This window comes from Emydura macquarii, unplaced genomic scaffold (assembly GCF_026122565.2).
Source record: "Emydura macquarii macquarii isolate MOO-44397 ecotype Brisbane River unplaced genomic scaffold, CSIRO-AGI_Emac_v2 contig_587, whole genome shotgun sequence".
In the NCBI taxonomy this organism is placed as follows: domain Eukaryota; kingdom Metazoa; phylum Chordata; order Testudines; family Chelidae; genus Emydura; species Emydura macquarii.
The window spans coordinates 517,308-532,036 of record NW_027130724.1 but is presented as its reverse complement, the minus strand read 5'-3'; the positions used below and the strand labels follow the sequence as shown (position 1 = coordinate 532,036).

At 49.7% G+C, this 14,729-nt stretch overlaps 1 protein-coding gene across 2 annotated transcripts in view; it reads right to left on the bottom strand.

Moving 5' to 3' along the window:
• The window catches only part of SYT12 (synaptotagmin 12), a 43,730-nt gene extending 29,856 nt beyond the window's left edge, over positions 1–13,874 (bottom strand). The window contains exon 1 of one of the 2 annotated variants that reach the window (XM_067540449.1): positions 13,336–13,874. The gene's annotated coding sequence lies outside the window, so the exon portion shown is untranslated. Of the gene's footprint in view, positions 1–12,937; positions 13,042–13,335 lie in introns of those variants that run through there. The other variant, XM_067540450.1, reaches the window with a different exon arrangement.
• Positions 13,875–14,729: the final 855 nt, after the last annotated feature.

Sequence of the window (14,729 nt, the reverse complement as noted above, 5' to 3'; positions counted from 1 at the left end):
CCCTTCCACAGTGCTATATAAAATGCAGGTGGTCTCCTGGGGAAAGTCTTGATCAAAACCTGCCTCGTGTCTGGGTCAAAGTCCAGCAATAGAGGTCATGATTGCTTCAGATCTTGCTCCACTGCTGCGCTATAAACTGCCAGCTCGACTCTGATTTGTCAGTCATTGCTGAGGTCTCCTTTCTGTGTGGAAGAAGAATTACAGCCACTTTCCAACTGATGGATGTTTCTGCAGGATTTGGCCCATTTCTCTAGGATTTGGCCTCCATCTGTCCCTTTGACAGGGCAATGGTTCTGCTGCCTTCCACAGGGGAATCTCCACTCTCCATCATCTTCACTGTTTTCCCCATCTCCCGGGATGATGGAAAGGTGATGTGTACATCCTGTCGGCTGGTGCTAGGAGCGCTTGTCACATTTCCCTGACCGTGGGGAGACCTAAAATTTAGATCAAATTTTGATCACTCTTCCACAGACAGACAAGGAGGAAGGACTTGTGCTTGAGTCACTGGCCTGGGATTCAGGAGCTCAGCCCTTTCGCAGACTCCCAGTGTGACCTCAGACGAGTGACAATCTCTTGTTTCAGTTCCTCAGCTGTAACGTGGGGATAATAATATTTCTGTTGTCTGTGTCTATTTAGATTGTAAGCTCTTCAGAGCAGGGGCTGTCTCTTACTAGCTATATGTACAGCACCTAGCACAGTGAAGCTTTCATCTTTGCTGTGGCCTGTAAGCACCACCATCATTCTACTAACAAATAGCCATTGGACTGTTTTCACCGTGTGAAGAAAGAGCAATCGTTTGTGCTTGTGGAACCCAACTGGTGAAGTGCCCCCTAGTCCTTTTAAATCTCTCTTTGGATAGACTCCACCAGGTCAGAGCCCACAGGGGGCTTATTTTCCCACACTTTTCACCTCCTCCCATCCCTTTTCCACTCTGTTTTTAAGCATACGTGGCTGTTGTACTGTCCAGCGTCCTCTCTCACTGTATCTCATCTTTCACCATTGTCTGGCGCGTTGCTATGTTTAGATGGCTCTGTTTTGGAGACTAGACAGTTTGCCAATTCAATTGGGGACCAGCCTTATTCCTAACTCATTCCAACATATAGATTATGCCGTACCCAGTCAATAGATTCTTGCAGCAAGGGGCTGTTTATTACCTCTCTGGCCTGGAGGAATTTTCCCACATGGCGCACAGCTAATTTACTAGACCCATTCTAAATTCAGAAACTCTGCTACATTTAGGCAGAACCTTTGCAGGGCCATATATTTGTAAGTGCTTTATCCATCACAGCTGTGCAAAAAGGCCCTTGCCAATACACTCCCAGTACAAGGTCTAGTGCAGATCATTAGAAGATGCCAATAGACAAAGCCCCAAACTTTTTAGTTGGTGCGCAGGGAGAACATTTCCTTAAAACCTCTGCTTAAGGCGGCCAACTCCATGACCTTCCTCAGGGCAGACTGTGGGCTCCCGAGGTAGCTAGCAGGGATGGATTTGGCCTCGAGTGTTCACTCTGCCATTGCACAATGCCATTCTACTTGACAGAGGTAAGTCTCTCTTGCAATGAAGTTGCTAGTTAATCATTATTTTCCATGGGTGCTTGGTTGCTTAGTCTTTCCATTGCCAGTGTTGAGCTACGGCACTCAGGAAAGGCTTGTGGCTTCCAGCAGTGGTGTTCTGTTGTATTATTAGTCTCACTGCATCAGAAAAGATTAAACTAGACAATGGGAAACTTTTGCAGAATGATTAACCTGTCCCAGGGTGGTCTGCGTAGTCATCCTCCTACCGCTGGGCCGGGGGCCTTTGCAGAGTCACATACGCACATTAAACTCTTTCAAACAGAGATGTCAGTGCTAGGAAGCAGCACTGGAATAGTCAAGTGGATGGAATTACGTCTCCTGTTAAACTGGGGTTTCAGTAAAATCTTGTCTGGCGTCCCCAGAGGATCATGTCTATAGGTGGTCTGTAAATTGCAAAGCTACTATGAAGAATAAGCAGCTCTGAAAGGAAAAGCATACATGAAGAGCTGGGAAAAAACTGCTGTCACTTGAGCTATGCTCATCCAGAGGAAATCAAATTTCCCTTCCATCAGTGCCAAATCACAACACGACACACCTTGGATCCAGGGGATGAACAGCAATCAAACTTTGCCCTCATGTAGCACTTTACACACAATACAATGTGCCCATGTAGTAATTAAAACAGACACCGACTCCTTCTGTGGACAGGGTCAAATTACTCTGCCTCAGTTTTCCCATCTGTAAAATGGGGATTTAGCTAAGTACCGTAACCCCTGGTTTTATGAAGGGTAAATTTGCAGCAGGGAGAGGGGTAACTGATTTGCCCAAAGCCAGGAAGAGTTTGTGTCAGAGCAGGGAGTAGAACTCAGGAGTTCACAGCTCCCAGTGCTGTGCTCAGACCAAGAGAGATCATTCTCTCTCAAAAATCAATGCTTTGGGGTGTGGCCTATCCTCACCTATCCCCTGATTGGGGATGATCAGAGGCAACACAGCATCCCAGCCACACGATACTATCTCTACGTCCCCTAGGGCTGAGGATGAAAGGAGGAGAGCCCAAAAGCTGAGGCTATGTTCAGACTGACAGTGGCAAAATTGCCGCCACCAGATCGATCTTTCTTGATCAATTAAGTGGTCAGTGAGACCCGCTCAATCGATCAGGAAGTCGACTGAGTAAGTCCATCCCCTCAAGCAGCGTAGCGCTGAGCCGACGGGAACAGCTCAGCGCAGTGTGAACAGCATGCAGAAGGGAAGCAGAGCAGTCGACGTCAGTTACGCAAACTATTCTCCGTAGTTTGTGTAACTCCCGTCGACTGCCACCGAATCGCGCGGTCAGTGTGAACCAGCCCTGAGTCACGCAGCTTACTCCTAAAACTAGTGACAACGGGGAGAGACCCAGGAGGATTCATGCTCCGAGGGCCTGATCCAAAGCCTATTGAAGTCAATGGAAGGACTACCAGTGACATTTTCGTCTTTCCAATTCACATTGCAGTTTTTGGCAATCAGCTTCCAACGCACCGACTGGCACCAAAGCACCTACAATGGCAAACTGCCATGGGAAAAGATTCCCTTTGGTAAAACTCCAGATGAGGCAGGATCTTTTCCACCCTGGTCCTATAACTGTGGCAGGTCGTTAAATTGGAACAGAATCACAAGTGCTAAATAGAGACAGGAGTGAGGCAAGTCCGGCTGTCACACACCTGAAAGTGAGAGGGGTAGCACTGTTCCAACACCCCGCCCTAGAGCTCGTCCAGTAGAACTTGGCCAGCTGCTGTCCCGGGCAAAGCAGGCAGATGTGTGTGCAATGGACAGACACGCACTGGAGACTTAGGTGAGATGTGCCAAACTCATTTCACCTGTGAGCTGAGCCAGATTTGAAACTCAGTCTACAGTGAATGGAGCGTAGCATCAGGCTAGGATGCTTAGTAGAGCCATTCACTATAATTCAGAGGGAACATTTTAATGCTACAAGCAACACAGATGAAACATTTTCCATTACACATTGTTTTTTTGCTGAAAAATGGCCTTTTCCCATAAACTAGATTTTTGTGTTCTTCAACATTTTCCAGGTTTTTAAAGAAAAATTACGGAGTGCTCAGTGAAAAAATTCATTGAAAAACTTGGACATTCCTGCAACATTTTTTGAAAAACTCCAAAAGTGTTTCCTCTCTTTCAACCATGTTGACTGAAATTCTCACCCAACCAGATGTCAGCCTAAGGCTAGAAGTTTAGCAGGTTTCAAATGCATCTCCAGAGAGAAAGATGGATTCATTTTGGCGTTTCGTGTAGGAACTGAATTATTTTGGATGGTCCTTGCTACATAAATGGGCATGAGCAAAAGATGCTGGAGGGGGGAGGGGGAAGGAATTTGTGGGAACTCGAGCATTTAGTATTAATCAAGCCCCTTTTCTCTAAGCACTTTACTGAGCCACTTCATGGCTGTCCAGCTCTCCTCTTCAAGTCCCATCCTTGGAGTCCGAGGGATTATTGAGAAGAGGAGCCTACAGTCCAGGTACTTCTCCATGCCCTGCAGTGTAAACAGGATTGTCCTTACTGAACAGATGGCCTGGAGATTTAAGGGCCAAACCCCCCAGCTAGTGTAAATAGCTCCATCCACTCTGGCTACATTGATTTACTGCAGCTACAGACCCAGCCCCCAGGATTTGACTAGCTCAGACTCTCCCTTGGGCATTTCAATTAAGTGCACATTTGGGGGTCCTCAAACCTGTGTGAGAATCTCTGCTTTACTTTGGGGCAGCAGGTTGTGGTGGCAGACCTCCTTCGTGGCTTTGCTGCGGGGGGAAGGCGTTATTGTCATATCTTTCCATCCCTCTCAACGAGCCCCATTATTTCATCCTGACAGTAAGTGTCACCAGCAATTTCAATAAAGTGCCAGCAGAGCCTGATGACAATCTAATGAAGACAAGGTGGTTGGAGCCAGATCCTTGTTCATTTTCTTTATGAGCAGCTGTAGACTGGGAGAGCGGAGCCAGGGAAATCACATTCCACTTGCAACGAAAAAATAAACAGCTTATGATTTGTAGGAGGAGGAAAACAGCCCCATGGGAGACATCTTGGCACTAAGGGGCAGATAAATGTCCCTTCGAATGGACAGCACTGCCCCCATCAATGTGCTTTAGCCAGACCAGCTTCCTGTGAAGGGTTTTAACCTCAGCACTGTCCCCCCCTGTTAGATGGGGTTTAAACTTAACATAATCATAACACAATATCCCTCTAGAGTATTTGTATTGAATTGTGGTAGCACCAAGAAGCCAGTCACAGACCAGACCCCACTGTGCTAGGTGCTGTATAAACACAAAACAGAAAGACAGCCCCTGCCCCACATGCCAAGATTCTGTGTAGTGGGCCCTCACCAAATATTCATTCCATTCCCTACCCCATATATCAACCCCATCAATACACCGAGCATCTGAGGTGCTACCTTGCCAACAGGCCACCAAAACAGTCCTCTGGATCTACCTCCCCTTTGTGAGATCCCTTTGTAACTCTTCACAGTCTGCTTTGGACTTAAACTTAACTATCTTGAATAGTTTTGTATCATCTGCAAATTTTGCCATCTCACTGTTTCCCCCTTTTTTTAGATCATTTCTGAATACGTTGAACAGTACTGGTCCCAGTACAGGCCCTTGGGGGACACCACTGTTTACCTCTCTCCGTTCTGAAACTGATAATTTATTCCTACCCTTTGTTTCCTATCTTTTAACCAGTTACTGATCCATGAGAGGACCTACCCTCCTATTCCACGATATCTTACTTTGCTAAAAAGCCTTTGGTGAGGGACCTTGCCAAAGGCTTTCTGAAAATTTAAGTACACTATATCCACTGGATCACCCTTGTCCACATGCTTGTTGACCCCCTCAAAGAATTGTAGTAGATTGGTGAGGCATGATTTCCCTTTACAAAAAACATGTTGATTCTTTCCCAGCAAATCATGTTCTTCTATGTGTCTGATAATTCTGTTCTTTGCTATAGTTTCAACCAATTTGCCTGGTACTGAAGTTAGGCATACCAGCCAGTAATTGCCAAGAGTCCCTCTGGAGCCTTTTTAAAAAATTGGCATCATATTAGCTATCCTCCAGTCATCTGGTACAGAAGCTGATGTAAATGATAGGTTACATACCACAGTTAGAAGTTCTGCAATTTCACACCTGAGTTACTTCAGAACTTTTGTATGAATACCATTTGGTTCTGGTGATTTATTCTGTTTCTCAATTCATTCCAAAAGCTCCTCTAATGACACCTCAATCTGGGTCAGTTCCTCGGATCTGTCATCTAAAAAGAATGGATCAGGTTTGGGGACTTCCCTCACATCCTCAGCTGTGAAGATTGATGAAAAGAATTCACTTAGTTTCTCCGCAATGGCCTTATTTTCCTTGAGTGCTCCTTTAGCATCTCAATTATCTACTGGCTCCACTGGTTTTTTAGCAGGCTTCCTGCTTCTGATGTACTTAAAAAAAAAATTTGCTGTTATTTTTTGAGTCTCTGGCTAGTTGTTCTTCAAATTCTTTATTGGCCTTTCTAATTATATTTTTACACTTCACTTGCCAGAGTTTATGCTCCTTTCTATTTTCATCAATAGATTTAACTTCCACTTTTTAAAAGGATGCCTTTTTATCTCTAAGTGCATCTTTTACCTTGTTGTTTATCCACAGTGGCACTTTTTTGGTCCTCTTACTATGTTTTTTAATTTAGGGTACACATTTAAATTGAGCCTCTATTATGGTGTCTTTAAAAAGTTTCCATGCAGCTTGCAGGAATTTCACTTTTGGCACTGTATCTTTTAATTTCTATTTAACTAACTCTCTCATTTTTGTGTGGTCCCCCTTTCTGAAATTAAATGCTACCATGATGGGTTGCTTTGGTGCCCCCCCCCCCCACCCCCAACAATGCAGGGATATTAAATTTGATTATGTTATGGTTGCTATTACCAAGTGGTTCAGCTATATTCACCTCTTGGACCAGATCCTGTGCTCCACTTAGGACTAATCAAGAATTGCCTCTCCTCTTGTGGGGTCCAGGACTAGCTGCTCCAAGAAGCAGTCATTTAAGGTGCCAAGAAACTCTCTGCATCACATCCTGAGGTGACATGTACCCAGTCAACACGAGGATAGTTGAAATCCCCCAATATTACTGAGGTTTTTATTTTTATAGCCTCTCTAATCTCCCTGACCATTTCACAGTCACTATCACCATCCTGGTCAGGTGGTCTGTAGTATATCCATGATGCTATATTCTTATTAGTCAAGCATGGAATTACTATCCATAGAGATTCTGTGGCACAGTTTGGTTCATTTAAGATTTTTACTTCATTTGACTCTACACTTTCTTTCACTTATAGTGCCTCTCCCCCACCAGTATGACCTATTTTGTCCTGCCGATATATTTTGTAAGCTGATATTACTGTGTCCCATTGATTATCCTCATTCCACCAAGTTTCTGTGATGCCTATTATATAAATATTCTCATTAAATATGAGACAGACACTCAAGTTTGCCCATCTTAGTATTTAGACTTCTAGCATTTGTAAATAAGTACTTTAAAAAACTGTCACTTTTTAGCTTTCTGCCATTACGTGATGTAATTGAATGGGACTCTTTTTCATTTGACTGTTTCTCATCAGATCTTACCTGTATTTTATTATCTTCCATCTTCTCCTCCTTACTAGGATATAGAGAATCTCCATTAATAGATCCTCCCCTAAAGGATGTCTCTGTCTGAATCACATGCTCCTCCGCCTGTGGGCTTTCCCCCAGCCTTTGGTTTAAAAACTGCTCTAAATTTTTAATTTCACATGCCAGCAACCCAATTCCATTTTGGTTTAGGTGGAGCCCATCCTTCCTGTGTAGGCTTCCCCTTTCCCAAACGGTTCCCCAGTTCCTAATAAATCTAAACCTCTCCTCCCTACACCTTCATCTCATCCACACATTGAGACCCTGCAGTTCTGCCTGTCTAACAGGCTGTGTGTGTGGAACTGGAAGCATTTCAGGGAATACTCCCATGGAGGTTCTGGACTTCAATCTCTTACCTAGCACCCTAAATTTGACCTCCAGGACCTCTCTCCTATCCTTCCCTATGTCACTGGTACCTACATATACCATGACCACCAGCTCCTCCCCAGCACTACACATAAGTCTGTCTAGATGTCTCGAGAGATCCGCAACCTTCGTACCCAGCAGGCAAGTCACCATGAGGTTCTCCCGGTTATCACAAAACCAGCTATCAAATTCCCCATTACTATTACCTGTGTCTTCCTAATAACTGGAGTTCTCCCCACCAGAGAGGTATCCTCAGTGTGAGAGGATACCATGACCTCATCTGGAAGGAAGGTCATAACTATAGGATTATTTCCCTCTGCTCCAGTTTGATGTTCTACTTTCCTGAGACTTTCATCCCCTTCAACAGCACAGATGTTGTCAGTCTGGAGGTGGGACTGTTCTACTGTGTCCCGGAAAAGCTCATCTACGTACCTCTCTGCCTTCCTTAACTCCTCCATCTTTGCCATAGGTTCTCTCTGCAGACTTAGGTGAGTCACTTTACTGCTCTTCCTCAGTTTCCCCATCTGTAAAATGGGGATAATGGCACGGCCCTACCTCACAGGCACGTTGTGAGGATAAATATATTAAACATTGTGAGGTGCTCAGATACTATGGTGATGGGCACCAGATAAATACCATAGACAGAGACAAAATGCAGGAAATTGCCAGACTGGACTAAAATAACGGTCACCCTAGTCCACTGACCTGTCTCCAGCAATGGCCAAGGTCACCAGGTGTGTACAAACCCCATCATTGTGCCTGGCTATAGGGGAGATATCGGCCCCGGCTTCTGTGGGGAGTCCCAGCTTTTAGTTAACTTGTGCCTTAATGGAAAAGCTCTCTCCTTCCCAATTCACCTCCTCCTCCGCTGCTGCCTGATTCATTCAGTCACGCATTCATCTAGTGTTTGTGACCTCGGGAAGCTTCAGCGGCAGTGAGCTGCAGGCATGAAATCCATGGCACTGAGTGAGTCATAGCAGAATAGGAAAGCATCTGGAGAGAAGAGAGCTTCTGTTGACACCAGGTAGCTGAGTACACAGCAGCGAGGTGAAAGCTAGTGGCAAGGCACTGGAAACCAGGGCTGTGTGTGCTACTTGTTGAAGTCTACTGGAGGGATTCTTTAAATACAAGGGGCCAGATTCTACCTTCACTTGTAGGGATGTAAATCCAGGGTAATTCCACTGATTTCCCCAGCAGGTATTGACTCCCAGTATTTGCATTCGCTAAAGCCACGAATGTGGGTGGATACCCCTTACTGACTGAACGATTCCCTGGCCCACCCTGCTCCATTATGCTCAGGCCAGAAAGAAGCTGGCAGCAATCACTGAGCTGATTCCCACCTGTGTTTACGCCTTTAAGAAGTAACTGAACCCCCAAGCATCTTGTCCATGAGTACTCTGGGATTTCCTGCTACTCCACATACCCAATGAATGATGTAAATAAATAATAGGCTCGATAAAATTCTCATCCAAAAAGGAATCAACAATCAATGCCTATTGACTGTTCAGTAGGGAGAGGCCTGTTTCTGACTCTCAAAAACCATGGCTATTATTCAAGTGTGGTACAAACTCCTAATAAAGGCTCTGAGAACATCAGCACTGGAAAGAGAGGATCAGATTCTCAACTGGTGTAAATCAAGGCAATGGAGCTGTGATATTTTCGACAGGAGAAGAGCTGGCCCACCCTAATAGCTGTGGTTGTATTTGAACCGTGTGCGTATATAAACATTTGATTAAGGAAAGAAATCCACAGAGCTCCACATAGCACAGCAGGGCAGCTTAGCACTGCCGGCTAGCTTCCTGAGAAGAAGTGTACTTGTTTGTTATAGGATGGTGCATTTGTCCCCTGAATGATCATTCTGGCAGGCCACACCCACAGTGACATCCAAGATAACAAAGAAGGAAAGAAGCAGGCGTTTCAGCCTGTGGATGAGTGGCTAGGCAAAGGACAATTCAGTGCTAGGCAATGCACTGGCCTGTTAGTTCTCAGTTGATTGAAGCTTCCTACTGATTTCAGATTTCGTGGGGATGGCTCCTGGACTAAAATGGCATGAGAGAGCAAGGGATCAGATAAAGCCAGGTGGAGATGCAACGTAACAGCTGAACTGCAGGAAATGTAGAGCTGGAGAAGAAACTATGAAGGTAGTTCCCTCCCGCCGACATAGCTACCACCACTTGTGGGGGGGTGGAGTAATGAAGCTGACAAGAGAGCTCTCTCCCATCATCTTAGAGTGGACTCAGTAGTGATCTTGCAGCTGCACGGCTGTCGTCTCTCTAGGGTAGCCATAGCCTTGATCAGCCTTAATATTTCTGTTCCTAATGGGATTCTCCTTCAGCTGAGGTGGTGGGGGCCTGTGCTTTTGGAGCGGGAGGGTCTAGATTCTAGCCCAGCAGATGACAGTGACTTCTCTGAGGACCTGGGGTTGTTACAAAGCCTTGGGATGGAACAGGAGGGAGAGTCACAGGCCAGAAGTGAGGGTCAATGAGGGCTGGGTGTGGGACCTTGGGCTGGACTAGCAGAGGGACTGTAAATCAGGACAGTAGTGCATTGGCAGAATGGGGTGGTGCGCATTACCCCATGCCCAGCACTACTTACCCATTACTTTCATGTACACTACATCCACACCCAAATTATCAGAGAAACAGTACTACTTGCAGGCAACTTTGCCTGGAACAGCACATACCCCAAATCCCTGCATTTCAGAGCAATGGAGTAGTGCACACACTGTCCCCCGTGTATGGATTTCAGCTCATACAGATGCAGATTCTTGGTGTATCACCCCAACTCTCTGTGTCAGAGCTAGTCCCAGAGATTAACCAGTGAGAGCGGCATCGTTCCAGCGCACTCTACGGGAACAGCCAAACACCCACTGGATAATGACACTGAGTGGTAATAACTCACAGTGAAAGATATCGTTTTAGGGTTGCTCTGGAAAGTGTTCTACAGTCTATTACATTACTGCCTCACTAGCATAGGGCAGCCAGAAAGGCAGCTGAGATATTAACAAACACTCTAAAGAAAATGGAAATTAAAAGTATGCCCCCGTTGTGCTAGGTGCTGTACAAAAACACACAGAGAGAGAAAGTCCCTGTGCCAAAGGACTCACAGTAATATAGCTCTGATGTTACTAAACCACCAGAAATACCTGGCACCCTCACTGCCTGGCACCTATGGAGTCCAGAGGACAGGTGGCACTGAGCTAAGGGTTGGCTGGTCCAAGGGCATTCAGCCCCTATCTGAACCTTCAGCCACCAGAGGAATGGAACCTTCCTGAGTGGCATTCCAGTTTTAGAAACACTGGTTCAGTCCCACACACCAGGGAGCTCCTGGCCTCCAGGCAGGGACTGAAGGGCTGAGTTACCACAGCCAAGGCTTCCCCGGGGGCTCTGGCCCAGCTGGAAGCACTGGAGGGAATCTCACAAGACAGTCCCTGCTCAGGAGCTTTCCAGCCTGGATTTGAGGACCCATGGGACTTGAATATGCAGCTGCTAAAAGCAGAGGGGAGCTCCCACCTCATTCTACTCCTGGGTCTTGCAGTGCTCCCCCACTGCTACTCCCTCCTCTCCCTGTGAAGCAACTAGACGCATCTGTATGCCCCAGTAAAGGGGGTTGAGCCTGCCTCAGGGGGAGGGGACCACTTGTCTCTCCACTCTCCTTAAAGGGTCCTGCAGTGGGTTGCAGATACAGATCAGCAATAACCTCATCTCATCCCTTCCCGCTGTCTCCCCCCATCAACGCTGCATGCTCCCCTCATGGCCCACCCCTACCCTCCTATTCTGGGCCGGCCATTCAGCTCCCAAACACCACCCCCCCACACACACACACACACACCCGCCCTGGCCTTGCACTCATAGTTCCAGCAGCTGCCCAGCTGCCCACCTCCCTCAGCCAGTGTCACTGATTGGGACCCGCACTCCAGATCTTAGCATAATGTTCTACATACAGGTGCTTTCCCTGTGGCACAGCCCTGTTTCCCCCCCCCTATTTCATCACACACCTCAATTGCTGTTAAAGGATAAGAGAGCAGATAAAAGCATCAGAACCGGTAAGGAAGGATTTCAAACTGGCAAGCATTTCGTGACTGTTACCCTACATTTGTGTACCACTTTCCTCAAAGCACTTCCCACATGATTCCTTGAGGCGGCCTTCCTGCAACCTGGCTCCTCAGTATTCCCATTTTACTGAGGGGGAAACTGAGGCACAGAGCAGTCACATGACCTGTCCAAGGTCACTGCCTTGTGGATCAGTGTCAGAGCCAAGTATCCTAATGGCCTAGTCTTCTGATATAACCACTAGGCAACCATCCCCTTATACAACAGGGATTTTCTCTGGCCAGCTGCAGAGGTCACTGTTTCCCGTCTTCCTCTGATATTAGTTCAGCCCTTCTGGTGTTCTCCCTTCCCAGCTCAGCTCAGCTCCCCTCCCTGCACATTCAGAGGGCCAAATCTCAGCCCTGATACAGCCCCTTCATGCTGCTTTAGCAACTTAAAGGGGGCATAAAGCTTGTTTGCCTGTCCTCCTGGGGATTTCCCCAGCACAGGGGACAGACATCTTGGGCAGCGGAGATCTGACTTATCACCACCCCCTTTGTGGTGGTGACCCAGCCTCTCGAAAGCCACTGTCGCCAGAGACAATTTACTGCAGCCTCAAGGCTACTCTAAATTGTGACAGGGACTGAGCCTTGCCCCCTGCCAGCCCCAGAGGATGGGGATAAACGTGGCTAAACCTTTGTTCCCAACTCCCCCGAGCTGAGGAACAAACTAGGATTTTCATTATGTTTCTGAGCAGCGCATTGGGTCCTCTCTCCTAGCAGCAGCCTTTCTACAGCCCTCACCACCAAGGACCCTGGCCTGGGGTCCCTCCCACGAGAGATGTGGTCATTCATTAGCCAAGCACAGCAGTGCACACATCCCATCCCAAGCTCACACCTCGGTCCCCGGCGGCTGGGGCACCGGGGTTTCTCACCATGAAACCGGAGCACTCCAGCTCTCCTCGGGGAAAGCAGCAGCAGCTGTGTGGTATCGTTTCAGCCCTAATCAAAACTAAGCGTCGGTCGGTGTCCAAAGCCCTGATGCCGGCCGTTGCTGGAGCACGCCCCACACGAGAGAGCCAGACCAGTGTCTCCCAGCAAACCCCTTCCACCTACACCCTGCCCAGGCGGCTCCGTCCCCGAGCCCCGGAACACAGAACCGGCTGACCGCGATCGCTGCCGCTTTGAGCTGAAACTTCCCAGCAGGCTGGACCCCAGGGAGAAGCGGCGGCTCCGGCTACTCACGCCCGGCACTCAGGGCAGGGAGCCCTGGGGACTGCGCTGCAGGGAAAGCCCCCCCCCGCGGGGCAAGCAGCGGCTGCTGGGCCAGGGGCTGTACCTGCCCCGGGGCGGTGCTCACAGGGCGCCGGAGCCGAAGACGCCTGCACCGGCTGTGCGGCCCGGGGACACCTCGCTCTCTCCAACAGCCCCGGAGCTTCTTTCCCCCGCCGCCGCCGCGAATCGCCCTCCGCCCCGGCCGGGCAGCAGCTCCCTGCAGGCGGCGTCCCGGCCGGGGCACCTGCCCGGGGCCCTGCTTGGTCCGGGGGAGGATAAGCCAAGCAAGCGGCGGGGAAGTTCGGCCACACGGGCTAACCCCCCCCCCAACCCGCCAACCGGAGCAGGAAACCCCACCGGGAGCTCCCGGCCGGCCGGGGGGAGAAGCCAACGCGCAGCGCCGCACACCGCGGGCGAGCAGCAGCCCGGCAGGAGACGCTGCCTACCGTGCGCGCCCCTTACCTCGCTCGCCCGGACTTTGGTGCAGCGCCGCTGGGCTGCAAACTCTGCAGCGGGGCCCCCTCCGGCGCCTCACAGAGCCAGGGCAGCCGCCCCCCCGCGGGCCCCGGGCAGCCGCCAGCCCCGCCTCCAAAGCGGCATCCTCAGCTCAGCCGCCCCCTGCCCGAGGCAGCTGGGTTCGTCCGAGAGCTCGGCTCGGGGCTGGACGAGCGGCGAGCCCCGGCTCCATCCACACACGCGCCGAGCCGCCGCTCCGTGTGGCCCTGGCCCAGCCCGGCCGGCGATGTGGGCAGCCGGCACTGCGCTCGCTCCCCCCACCCGCGACTGCAGGAGTCCCCACCCCCGCAACGCCGCCCCGGGCGGGATCCCGGCTCCCCCTCCAGGGCGCACAGCGCAGCAAGCGCCTTCCCGTTGCTTGCCGCGAGTCACCCCCCGACTCCAGACTCGGCAGAGGCAGCCAGAGAGACTCAGCTGCGAGCGGGGGCCGGGGCGGGCTGCACCACACACGTGCTGCCCACACTCACTGCAGCGAGAGCCGGGGGCTTGTCATTACAGCGACGAGGCCAGCCCCTGCTCTGGGTCTGACAGGGGGATACCCCTCGCTAAGGTGAACAGGGCCGCCTGGGATGGTTCCCTCCACCCCTGTAAGTCCGCCTGGGAACCCAGAGCAGGACTGGCAGCCCTGACTCACAGAGCAGGCTTAACCCCCGGCAGGCTGCCTACCCCAGCCCAGCTCACCCTTGCCCTGGGGCTGACAAGATACTTCAGCTGCCATGACTTGGCCTTTCTGAGATGCCAACTGAGGCACCAAATGATGTTGCTGGGTCCTTGCAGTACAGGGACACTGTGACTAGGAATGGGCCTGAGACCCCCAACACCACAGTGCAGCTCAGTGGTGCAGGCAGGCCAGCAAACACGACTTTCACTCACTACTGATCTGTGCCCACTTTGAGCCCCTGGCCTAACCCTGGGAGGCTCCGTAACCCAGACCCCATCACTCTCCAGCCTCGCTGAATAGCAGGACACTTTACTCAGGCAGAACCCTCTAGCCCATGCCACCATCTGTGGACTATAAGGTCAAAATACATAATGGCTATACTGGGTCAGACCAAGGGTCCATCTAGCCTCGTATCCCGTCTTCCAACAGAGGCCAGTGCCAGATGCTCCAGAGGGAAGGAGCAGAACAGGGCAATTATCAAGTGATCCATCCCCTGTTGTCCAGGGCCAACTTTGTCTGTCAGAGATTTAGGGACACTCAAAGCATGGGGTTGTCCTCCTGACCATCATGGCTAATAAACACTGACAGACCTATCCTCTATGCACGTATCTAATTCTTTTTTTGAATCCCATTATAGTTTCAGCCTTCGCAACATCCCTTGGCAACTAGTTCCCCAGAC